Source organism: Mastomys coucha, unplaced genomic scaffold (genome assembly GCF_008632895.1).
Source record: "Mastomys coucha isolate ucsf_1 unplaced genomic scaffold, UCSF_Mcou_1 pScaffold18, whole genome shotgun sequence".
Classification (NCBI taxonomy): Eukaryota; Metazoa; Chordata; class Mammalia; order Rodentia; family Muridae; genus Mastomys; species Mastomys coucha.
Window position 1 is genome coordinate 38418714 of NW_022196900.1, and position 11921 is coordinate 38430634.

At 35.2% G+C, this 11921-nt stretch overlaps 1 long non-coding RNA gene across 1 annotated transcript; it reads left to right on the top strand.

The window, feature by feature from the left end:
* The first annotated feature begins 8638 nt into the window (after positions 1–8638).
* Positions 8639–10250, top strand: LOC116096173. Its single transcript, XR_004120875.1, has 2 exons — positions 8639–8724; positions 9554–10250. It is a non-coding gene; the product is annotated as an uncharacterized LOC116096173 (long non-coding RNA).
* The last annotated feature ends 1671 nt before the right edge of the window (positions 10251–11921 follow it).

Below are 11921 nucleotides of genomic sequence, written 5' to 3' on the forward strand. Positions count from 1 at the left end.
TGTGTGGCTTATCTTCTAGGTGATTGTAATTAGACTCCATTTGACAATTAAGATGAATTGTCATAGGCCTCAAAAAGACTGTGTTCTTTGGTTATACTGAACAGTGTGTAGATGTAATAAAGTAATGAGTACTTGTTTACCGCTCTTGAGGTGGTAGAATGTGGAAAAGTGGAGCCAGTAATTGAAGTAAACTAAGTCTTAAGAAACAGCCAACTTTATTCAGAGCACCTGACAATGTATACCTTGAAGACCAGGAAGGATCACATCAGGACCTATAACACCATAATAAGAATGAGATATTAACAGGGTTGATAGAAGTCTAGAGTAAAATGTGAGCAATGTATATAAACCATGTGGTTAATAAGCTACACATGGCAAACTATATGCAGAAAAACCATGTTTTTTTCATTGAACCATATAAACAAAAACTAATTCTCAGATGTAGTGAATAATCCAAAGTAAACTGTATCAGCTACACCTAGAAAGGCCACAAAAACATGATCCAATAACAGTTCCATAGATTTGCAGAAACAGGTCACAAGACTCTTGCATTGTATCTAAAAGATATTTTTTTCATAAGCACTCTGAATTCTCTGTATATGATTATATTATTGGACCATGTTCCAAAAAAGTAGTTATTAAAGTTCATCAATCATTAAAGCAATAATCCCCCCTTTAAAATTGTTATTGTAATAACTACAAAAGATACTATGAATGGGCCAAGTATAAATGTATCAATATTTGTATATATTGAAAAATGGCTACTAATTATATATAAATGATCACTTAGATGTGTGTGTGTGCAAGAGAGAGAGAGAGAGAGAGAGAGAGAAGCTAATAAATGAAGTAGACTAAAGTTTCAAGCAACAGCCAACTTTACTGAGAGCATCAGACAATTATGGGCTCTATGACATCAACATTAGATCTTCACTGGGATCTTCCAGGTTATCATGCTGTTGCCCTGTCATAGGGATCAAGCAGCTTTGGATCAGCAGGATCATGTACTGGTAGTTTTGGCTCATGAGAAATATCATTGAAACCATAACAGAAAATACATGAAAGCGAAAACATTCAATAAGATTTCAGTCCCGGGCTGGTGAGATGGTTCAGTGGGGAAGAGCACCGACTGTTCTTTGGAAGGTCATGAGTTCAAATCCCAGCAACCACATGGTGGCTCACAACCACCCGTAATGATATCTGATGCCCTCTTCTGGTGTGTCTGAAAATAGCTACAGTGTACTTACATATAATAAATAAATAAATCTTAAAAAAAAAAAAAAGATTTCAGTCCCAGTGTTTTTAGGAATGAATGGAGCCATTCACATTGGTACATGCCTATAATTCCAGCCACTATTTTAGTCATGCCTGAGTGATTGCAAGATCTCTGTGTGTAATTTAGTCACAGAGTGATTGCCTAGTATTTAAGTTCCTGTTAAAGAAGAATAAGATAGAGCCTTTTGTCTCAAGGTAAATGTAAAAAGAAATGGCTAGCTCAATCTCAAGAGACAAAGTCAATTTTCTGAGGCACCTCCAGATTGATTTCCGGAGTGGTTGTACAAGTTTGCAAGCTCACCAGCAATGGAGGAGTGTTCCTCTTTCTCCACATGTGCTGTCATCTGATTTTTTTGGTCTTAGTCATTCTGATTTGTGTAAGGAGGAATGTCAGGGTTGATTTGAGTTGCATTTCCATAATCACTAAGAACTTTGAGCATTTCTTGTAAGTGCTACTCAGCCACTGGAGACTCTTCTGTTGGGAATTTGTTGTTTAGTTCTATACCCCAGTGTTTAATGGATTTGTTTGGGTTTTTTGAAGGTTATCTTCTTGAGGTCTTTATATATTTTGGATATTAGCCCTCTATAGGATGTGGGATTAGTGAAGATGTATTTCTCAATCTGTAGGTTGCTCATTTGTTCTATTGATTCTTTCCTTTGCCTTATAGAAGCTTTTCAGTTTCATGAGATCCCATTTATCAATTCTTGAACTTAGAGCCTGAGCCATTAGAGTTCTGTTTAGGAACCACCCCCGACTCCCATGCCTATGATTTCAATGGTCTTTCCCACTTTCTCTTCTATTAGATTGAGTGAATTTGGCTTTATGTTGAGACCCTTGACCCACTTGGACTTGAGCTTCATGCAAGGTGACAAATATGGATCTATTTTCATTTTTCTACATACTGACTGCCAGTTTGACCAGCACCATTTATTGAATATGCTTTCTTCTTTCCATGGCACATTTTTGGCTTTTTTGCCAAAGATCAAATTTCCATATGTGTATGCTTTTATTTCTGGGTCTTCAATTCTATTTTATTGATCAACCTGTCTGTCTCTGTACCTGTACCATGCCATTCTTATCACTATTGCTCTGTAGTATAGTTTGAGGACTGGTAATGATTCCTCCAGCTGTTCTTTTATTGTTAAGAATTGTTTTTACTACCCTTGTTTTTATTCTTTTTCCACATGAAATTGAGAATTGCTCTTTCCATGTCATTGAAGAATGGTGTTAGAATTTTGCATTGAATCTGTAGATTGATTTTGGTAGTATGGCCATTTTTACTATGTTAATCCTACCAGTCCATGAACATGGAAGATCTCTCCATTTTTCTGAAGTTTTCTTTGATTTCTTTCTTGAGAGACTTGAAGCTCTTGTCATACAGATCTTTCACTTGTTTGGTTAGAGTTACTCTAAGATATTTTATATTATTTGTGACTATTGTGAAAGATATTGTTTTCCTATTTTCTTTCCCTGCCCATTTATCATTTGAATAAAGAAAGGCTACTTATATCTTTGAGTTAATTTTATATCTGGCCACTTTACTGAAGTTGTTTATCAGATATAGAAATTCTCTGGTAGAATTTTGGGGGTTACCTATGTATACTATCATATCATCTGCAAATAGTGATACCTTGATTTCTTCCTTGACAAATAGATCTACCTGAAGACCTAGCTATACTATTCCTGGGCATATAGCCAAAAGATGCCCCACCATGCCACAAGGACACCTGCTTCACTATGTTTATAGTGGCTTTTGTAATAGCCAGAAGCTGAAAACAACCCAGATGTCCCACAATGGAATAATGGATACAGAAAATATGGTTCATTTACACATGGAACACTATTCAGCTTTTAAGAATGAGGACATCATGAATTTTGAACACAAATGGACAGAACTAGAAAATATCATCTTGAGTGAGGTATCTTTGACCCCAAAGGACATATAGGATATGTACTAACTAATAAGTGATTATTAGCTAAAGAAGTACAGAATAATCAGGATATAATCCTCATAACTCAGGAAGGTTAACAAGCCAAAGGCCCCAAGTGAGGATGCTTCAATGCCACTTGGGACTGAGAAGAAAGCAGAGGGCAGAGGGAATGTGGGAACTGGGTGGTAGAGGGGAAGGAAAGGAGCAGGAGAAAAGGGGAACATGATCAGTTATTGGGGGAGTAGACCAGGAGTGAAGCCCCTAGGGCCAGCAGAATGAATGGAAATATACAACCTGGGGAGGTAAGAAGTAAGGGGATCATCTAAAATGTGCCAGAGACCTGGGAGGTGAGAAAATCTCAAGACTCAAAGGGACAGACCTTAGATGAAATACACAACAGTGGGGAGAGGGAACTTGTAGAATCCAACCCCAGCAGGAAGACAGAGCATCAAGTGGAGGGATGGGGGTTGCCATCCACAGTCAAAAACTGTAGCCCAGAATTGTTCCTCTCCAAATGAACTGCAGTGACAAAAATAGAAAAAAGACTGAGGGAAAGGTGGTCCAATGACCAGCCCAAATTGGAACCCATCTCAAGGGGAGGTACCAAGGCTTATTACTGATGCTATGATATATTTATAGACAGAAGCCTAGAATGGCTGCCCTCCAAGAGGCCCAACAAGCAGCTGGCTGAGATAGAAGCAGATACTTATACCCAACCAATGGACTGATGTCTGAGACCCCTGTGGTTGAATTAGGGAAAAGCTGGAAGAAGCTGATGAGGAGGGCAACCCCATAGGAAGACCAACAGTCTCAACAAACCTGGACCCCCAAGACCTCTCAGTCACTGATCTACCAACCAGGTAGTATCTGAGGCCCCAGACACATATACAGCAGAGGACACCTGGTCTGGCCTCAGTGAGAGATTATGTACCTAACCCTTGAAAGACTTGAGGCCACAGAGAATGGGGAGGCCTGGTGATGTGTGGGGTGTGGAGATTTCCTCTTGGACACAGGAGAGGAGGAATGGAATGAGGAACTGTCAGAGGGCAGAACAAGGGGGATAACGACTGTAAAAAAATGATTAAAGAACATAATAATTAAAAATAGAGACAAAGGCAGTGTTCAGCAGGTCCCTGTATTAAAGAAGATTTAATTTTTGTTTTGTTTTGATGGAAGGAATCAGTTAGTCATTGAAATCTCTTTAGCAAATAGACCTAAATGCAAAAGTGCTCTTTTTTGCACTTCAAGCTTGCATACACAGGAATCCTCTGGTAGGTTCCAAATGTGGTAGCCTCCAAAGACATAGATAGATTAACACACCAACAAACTATTAAAAGTATGTCTGTTAAAGCCACAGTATTAAGTATGACCTCTAGTTGTTGAATCTATACACTTAACACACAAGTTATTCAAGCTCATGATGAGCATATGTTCACAGTTTCTCATGTGACCAAAAGTTAATAAACATTCAATAGTTATAGAATACAGGAAAGCAATAGACAGAAAATATGCAAAAACAGGAAATAGAAATGCATATAAATCAGTTCTTTTACTTCATTACTAAATTGCACTGATGACTCAAATAAAAATAAATAAATTCACATTCAAATTATAATATTAAAATTTATAATTTCCAATACATATGTAACAACTGTCAAATTTAGTAATACAAATGATAATTAGACAAGAATTTTCTTAAATTGTTAGATTCTTAAACTGATAACTTGAATAGTTCAGTTAGCAACCTACCTAACAATATTATATACTTTTGTTTTGTGGTTCTGAGAATGGAAAGAAAGCCCTTAAGCATGCTAGACAAGTGCTCTACTCCTGAGATAAATCATGAGCCTAAAGCATGTTTTTAAAATGTTCCATGAAGATATATCTCTTTCGTACATGAAGATTTGTCCCTAGGTCATTGTTCTTCAAGTAATCTGCTTAAAGCAATCTGTAAGTGACTGTTAACAATAATCACATGTCCCCTGCAAATGTACTAATACTAAATGTGATCAAAATCCACAAAAATTGAAGAACTGTATAGAGAGGAATATGAATTGTAGTGTTTACATTAATTGTAAAAATCCATTAAGTATAATAACAAAAGAAAGAAAACTGTTTTTAAAGACTCTAAAGGATAGATAACAAGATTATTTTCTATAAATTAATAATTATGTTATTGTTTGAATATAATCATGCATCCAAATTTTGTATGTTATATTTGAGGCTTGAAGGTGATGGTAATATTATTTGATCTTTCAGAAAAGAGAGTAAATGATAAGGATTAATTCTGGTAGTTGGATTAGCTGCAGAGATTTGCTAATCTTCCTCTTTATTCTATCAAGACAAAATATTTGTCCCTTTTCCTCCATGTTTGAAGTCATGACAATAGCTTTCCTTCGAGAAAACAGAGAGATGTTCTCACCAGAACCACTTCTGCCTATGTCTTGATATAGCACTTCTGAGCATCTAGAATGTGAGCATTCAATATCTTCTTCAGAAACCACTAAATTTTAGCACTTTATTATAACAGCAGGGCAATCCAAGACAGTGGAATTCTTGGTGATTCTATTCACATACTTTTAAAATCTGTATTTTACCAATCTCCTATAATAATCAGTATTCATTTGAGAACTATATAAAATACTGAGGTAAAGTAAAATTCATTCAAATATGTTTAATCTTTCCACAGTGGTGCCTAGTAGTCTAGCTGCCTAAGCCATGAGTGAATATTTCAATATATTATCATGAATGCTGAATAAAATTTAATGTTTTTGGCTATTACAGACTAATTACATCTCTTATATTACATTCTTCCACCTTTGTGATGAAATTTACTCTACCTCAGTCTTCCTCTTCCTCATCCTTTTTCTTCAATGTAGTATGTAAAAATTGAGCAAAATAGTGGGAGATTTCTTTTGAAATTATGCATCATATATATGCACTTAAACTTGTAGGTATCCTTGTGTGCTTTTTGTTGAAGGAGAGTCTTGTGCTCAGTCTATTCAAATGCTGATTTCTGTGCTCTGAGATCCAGTTACAGTCCAGACATGAGCATTGTCATGAATATTGTATAATCTCTTGTATCGAGTGTGTAAAGAATGCTCCTTAATTATCTCTGATTAGTTAATAAATGGCTGAACAGCCAATGACTGAGCAGACAAGATAGAAAGGTAGGACTTCCATTTCCAGTGAGGAATCCCAGAGGAAGCAGAGCCAAGGGAAGCATTTACCAAGAAGCAGGTGAAGGTCTAGAAGAAGGGTCATGAGGTAGGTCCATGAGAAGAAGGTAGAGGAAGAAGAAAATAGCCAGCCACAAGGTCTGGCATGAGGAGAAGTCATCAAGGGAATTCTTAGTGGATTCTGAAGAACAGATATTGAATGCTTACATTCCACATACATATATATATATATATATATATATATATATATATATATATATATACACATATCAAGGACATATATGGAGCAAAGCAAGCCAGGGAGAGACTCAGACTGGAAGTACCATGGGACATGTCTGAAGGGAAGTAGCTAAATAGCATCAAGGGTTAGAAATATCTGCTCAAATATTGTGCTTAAACCTTGTTGAATGAAGTTGATAGATCTTCATCCCAATTATTTGGGAGCTAGCTGGGCTAGAAAATCTGCCATCTTTAAAATTCATTCTATAGCTATCTTTATAAGGAAGTTCATAACATTATAAGAGATACTTTTTCTGTAGGCCATTTTGAAATTTCTCAGGAATATTATTTATCAGATTAAATATCACACCAAAGACATATTCATATTCTCTAGCAATAAAACTGGAAAGCAATGAAAGCACTGAAACATTTCTGTGTTTAAATTGTCACTTCAATGTCTATTATGAAACCAAATTCCATTAGATCACAGTTCCATCATATCAAGCATGTGTAAGGAATAAGGATGAGTGAAAAGCCACTTGTTTTCCTTCTTGACAGGTACCTACCATGCCAAGGTGAACATCAGCTAAAGGGAGTCTCTTTGCCTATGCTTATTCCTTTAATTCTTATGTATAAATCTCTTGGATTATTTGTAGTAAAAAGGCTCTTTTTATTTCTTTATCTATTAGATTCATAGATGGAATAGAAATTATAGTTACAGGCAAGTTTGAATGATTTTTCTCATCAAATAATTTGGAAGTATAACAAAAAAATTTGTTAACTTTATCAGCACATATAATTTGGTTTGATGCTCTTTAAAATATATTTTATTTATGTTATGAAATTTTCACATATATATCTTGGTCATATGCACTCTTTAGTTTTTCCAACTCTCCTAATAATCTAACTCTCCTAAATAATAATAATAATAATAATAATAATAATAATAATAATAATGATAATGATGATTATAATCTCTCTCCTAAGTTTATATGTCCTCTTGTGATTGCATTTTGATTTGGAATGAGTCAGTTTACATTTCTTGTATGTCAATGGAAGTTCATGTATGTTCAATATTAGAGTGGGTAATCCAAAAGCTACCAAGGCATAATTGATTGTTAAAATGCTCTTTATTTTCTAAGTATTGGCTATTCATAATATTTTTGAAATTATCAATTCTATTTTACTATAAATGATTACTCTCTGCAAACCACTCTATTTGTGATCCATATTTACCTTAATATACACAAAGGAAATGTAATTGAGCTTTTCTAAAGGGCTACTGGTGTGCTGTAATTGATGTCTTAGTTCTAACACAAGGTAGTAATTTAGCATCACACTATAAATAGAAACAATATTGTGGCTGTCCTTGGATGGCTTTTGTTTTCAAATTCCTTCAGGGTAAAATATGGCATAACCTAATTATAGTGGTGGAGTTTCCACTGTAGGGGAAGCTGTTGTTGTTTCATTTGACAATCAAGTAATTACCTTCTCTACTGGATAGTTTACTAATTAAGCTAGCTACTAAAATTATTTAAAAGTTAGTGAAGTCCTCACTCCTGGAAAATTAAAGAATAAGTGCAATAAAATATGATTATGATGTTTTCCCATAAATATACTCTCTTCTCTACAAAAATGTATAATATACTAACAGGGGTACAGTCTGAATCATTCCACAATCATATAAAATGTGGTTAGATGATTATTTTAAATGGTAAAAGAAAAATAAAATAGCATTGATAAATGAGCAAAATTAGCATTGATGAGCAAAATTAGCTTTATGTTTCAGTATAATGGAGTGAAGCTTTGTTTATATTTGTCTGAACACATGCAGTAGTAACCTATCATTCTCTGTTGGTGATTCATGACAAGGTATTATATTCTTGTGGCTAATTTAGTAGATTAATATAATGTAAATGATTTTACATTTGCTGACCTGCGAGTATGCTTTAAATCTGTACTGAATTCCTGAATGCTTTGCTGCTCTGACTTGTATTGTGATATTTAGACACTGTAGCTGTGACTCCTGATGAAACTCTACTATCTTCGAACTACAAGACAAAATCTAACCCATTATGATTACAATTCATTACTGAGATACAAACATGAGAACAATATGAAGGTAAGATAAAAACTGAGAGTGTGACATTTTCAGTATGATGAGAAGTCTCTTGATGACTTGTCTCTTTTAGGGCCTTATAATAGAAGAGCAGAAGGATGGAGATGGGTGAAGAAATGTGGAGATCAGAGGTTCCCATTAAGATCAGTTGCCTAAGTCTAGAGAAAGGAAAGATCAGACATTGATCACCATCAAGACATTTTAGTTGGTTCCAGTGTGAGCTCAGGAAAGGTGGTGTATGCCATTCTATGGCTTGCTAACGGGTCTGTGATTTTGAACTAGTCACTGAGGCTGCCTGAATAGATTTGTACTTTGATAGAAAAGGGGACAGCTCAGGGATTTGTTAAGGCATAACAAATTAAAAAGCTTAGCAGTTAAGCAGATTTTTAGGTTGAACCAATGGTCACATCAGCAACTTTGTGGTTTATGATAATGTGAGGGGGAAAAAGTTCATAAATTTTATACTCCTGTTAAGACACTAGATTTCTGTAATTAAACCTAACTAACAGCAATCCACAGAGAATGTAGGGAATGTGTCCTTCTTTGAACAGAGTATTTAAGGATCATACTTGAAACTCTGGATTTATCATTAGTGCTGAATGGGTTCTGATCCTCACAGTCCTTTGTTCAATGGTATCACTGACTATGGCTTTGTGTAATGTATCTCTGGCTGATTGCTGCACTGCTTTAGCTGTTTGCATTTAGTCAAGGGGAATTGCACCTGGGCTATATTGACAGTGTCTGGAGATATTTCATGAACTATGCTTTGGTAATTGGACACTCTGGTGACTTAAGTCAAATGTAATCTGAGAGGATTATTTCTTGTTTCTAGTGAGTGTTGTGACTTCAAGATGAAAATATGTCACACTTGCTTGCTGTCTATATGCTGGAAGATATAGAACTGTCATGGACAAGAAAGAAGAAGATGTTTCATCATCTACATTGAGCTCTGAGGACTTAAAGATCTATGGTGTAAACAAACTTAGAGAGTTTCTGTTCACCAACTTCTTACAGCTTTCCCCTAAGTAGTGCTCTGGGTCCCATTTTTTTTCATAGTTATTGAAGGATTATTATATAACAGAAAACTTTTTCCCCCAGAAAATATTGGCTTATTTTTTTTGTGATATATCAGAAAGGAAAGGGAAAACAAATATAACATTTGAAAAAGGAATGATAAAATGCTCACTGTGGGACAAAACTCTATCCCCTGAAAATACATTTCTCTGGAAAATAACTTCCTTGAATTCTTAAAAGAGAGTGAATTTTCACTTAGGGTACAGGAAAGAAGTGTTACTAATATGAAAAATAGAAATAATTTCCAAAAATGCTAAATTTGCAGCTGAAGAATGTGCACATTCACTAAGGTGTGCCTGGGCAAAGGGATGTTAAATTTATTCAATTTTCAGGTCTATGGCTGACACCAATGTGTATTTGTACAGATGTACCTTTATATTTTTTACAAGGTATAAATAAAATTATTTTTTATATTGGTTTTATATTTTCAGGTATTAATAAACAATGCATACCTACCAGGAGACAAAAGTTTTCATTTTCATCATTTAATGCCTGCAGTCAATACAAGTACAAAACCTCTGTTAGGCCTATGTCATCAAAAAGCTATAAATTAAGACCACTGTTGAAAGGCAACTTTTTTTCACATATGTCCTTTGAATAAGTTGAGGCTAGAATTCTAGTGAAATTGAAGTATATTTCAGGTTTTTTCAAGTTGGATATGGATACATTTTACCTTACTGCCAAAACATACACTTTATCCTGTCCATCTGGTTCTCCAGTTTGGCATGGGATTATATACCAGATATGGTGCTTGTTGATGATATGGGTCCATCTGGGTCTCTTATTTGGCACTGAATTATATGCCAGACATGGTGCTCATTGATGGTAGAAATTTCCATTTCCTTGTGAGACTTTCATGAAAAGTTAGGGGAAATTATATTGATAGATATATGCAAAATGCAAATTTGAACCAGATTTCAAATATAGTGTTCAAGATATATTTAAAATTTTAAATTCTGTGACTGTACGTATGTATGAATTTAAAGATGAAAGTAAAGTAACTGATTGGCAAGGACAGACAGAAGTCACCTTTATATTAAGAATCTTAAATGGAGATTTATCTTAAATGATTTATAAAATAATATCAAGAAAAGGGAGAAAAGACATAATAAGCAAAAACATGAAAAAAATATAAAAGCATAGCATGGCATAAACTCTCATTTGAAGATAATGTAAAGTAGACATGTTCACTAGATTCTAACCAGATTTGTAGGTCAGAATATATCTGAAGAAGGCTATGGATGTTAGATTCACTCTGATTTTTCTTCAGAAGAACCTTTTGATCTCCAAACTGGACTGAACTGATAAATGAGATTGGATTTATACTAAATATGAAATGGTATTTTCACTAAAACACAAAAGAATTTTTATAAAATTCTAAAAATAATTTATATAAAGGTAGCTTGAGATTGAGTTAAGGGTACAAAGGAAGGGTGTTTAGAAGACAAATAGCCAAAGGTACAGATTGGGCATATTGGTGACATGCAAATAGCACAGTGAGCTGTCAGGGGTGCATAGCCTCACACCTGAGGGAGTGGCTATGGTGACCATACACAGGGATGAACATGTGTGGACAAAGAGCTCAGTTAGAAGGGGAAAAATGAGAAGCAGAACAAAAGAGGAATCAGTCATCAGTAAGTGCCTTATGTGGGATTGTAATATGGACAGTACAGCAAATGAGAAGAGAAGTAGCTGTAGTGGAGACGAAAGTCAGTATTGGCTTGTCCAAGAAACTGAGTACAACTCCAGGAATAAAACTTGTGTTGGGTGAATTCTTTTGTTTGTTTGGTTGGTTTTGGTTTTTATGTTTTGGGTCTTTTGTTTTCTTTTGAAATGAATGTGTTTTATTTTTTTATTATATATTTTCTTTATTTACATTTCAAATGTTATCTCTTTTCCTGGTTTCCCATCCTAAATAATAAACAAAACCCTATTCCCTCCTCCCTCCCTCTGCTCACCAACCCATCCTCTCCTGCTTCCTGGCCCTCTCATTCCACTACACTGGGGCATAGAGCTTTTACAGAACCAAGGGCCTCTCCTCCCATTGATGACTCACTAGGCCATCCTCTGCTACATATGCAGCTGGAGCCATGAGTCCCACAGTGTACTCTTTGGTTGATTGCTTG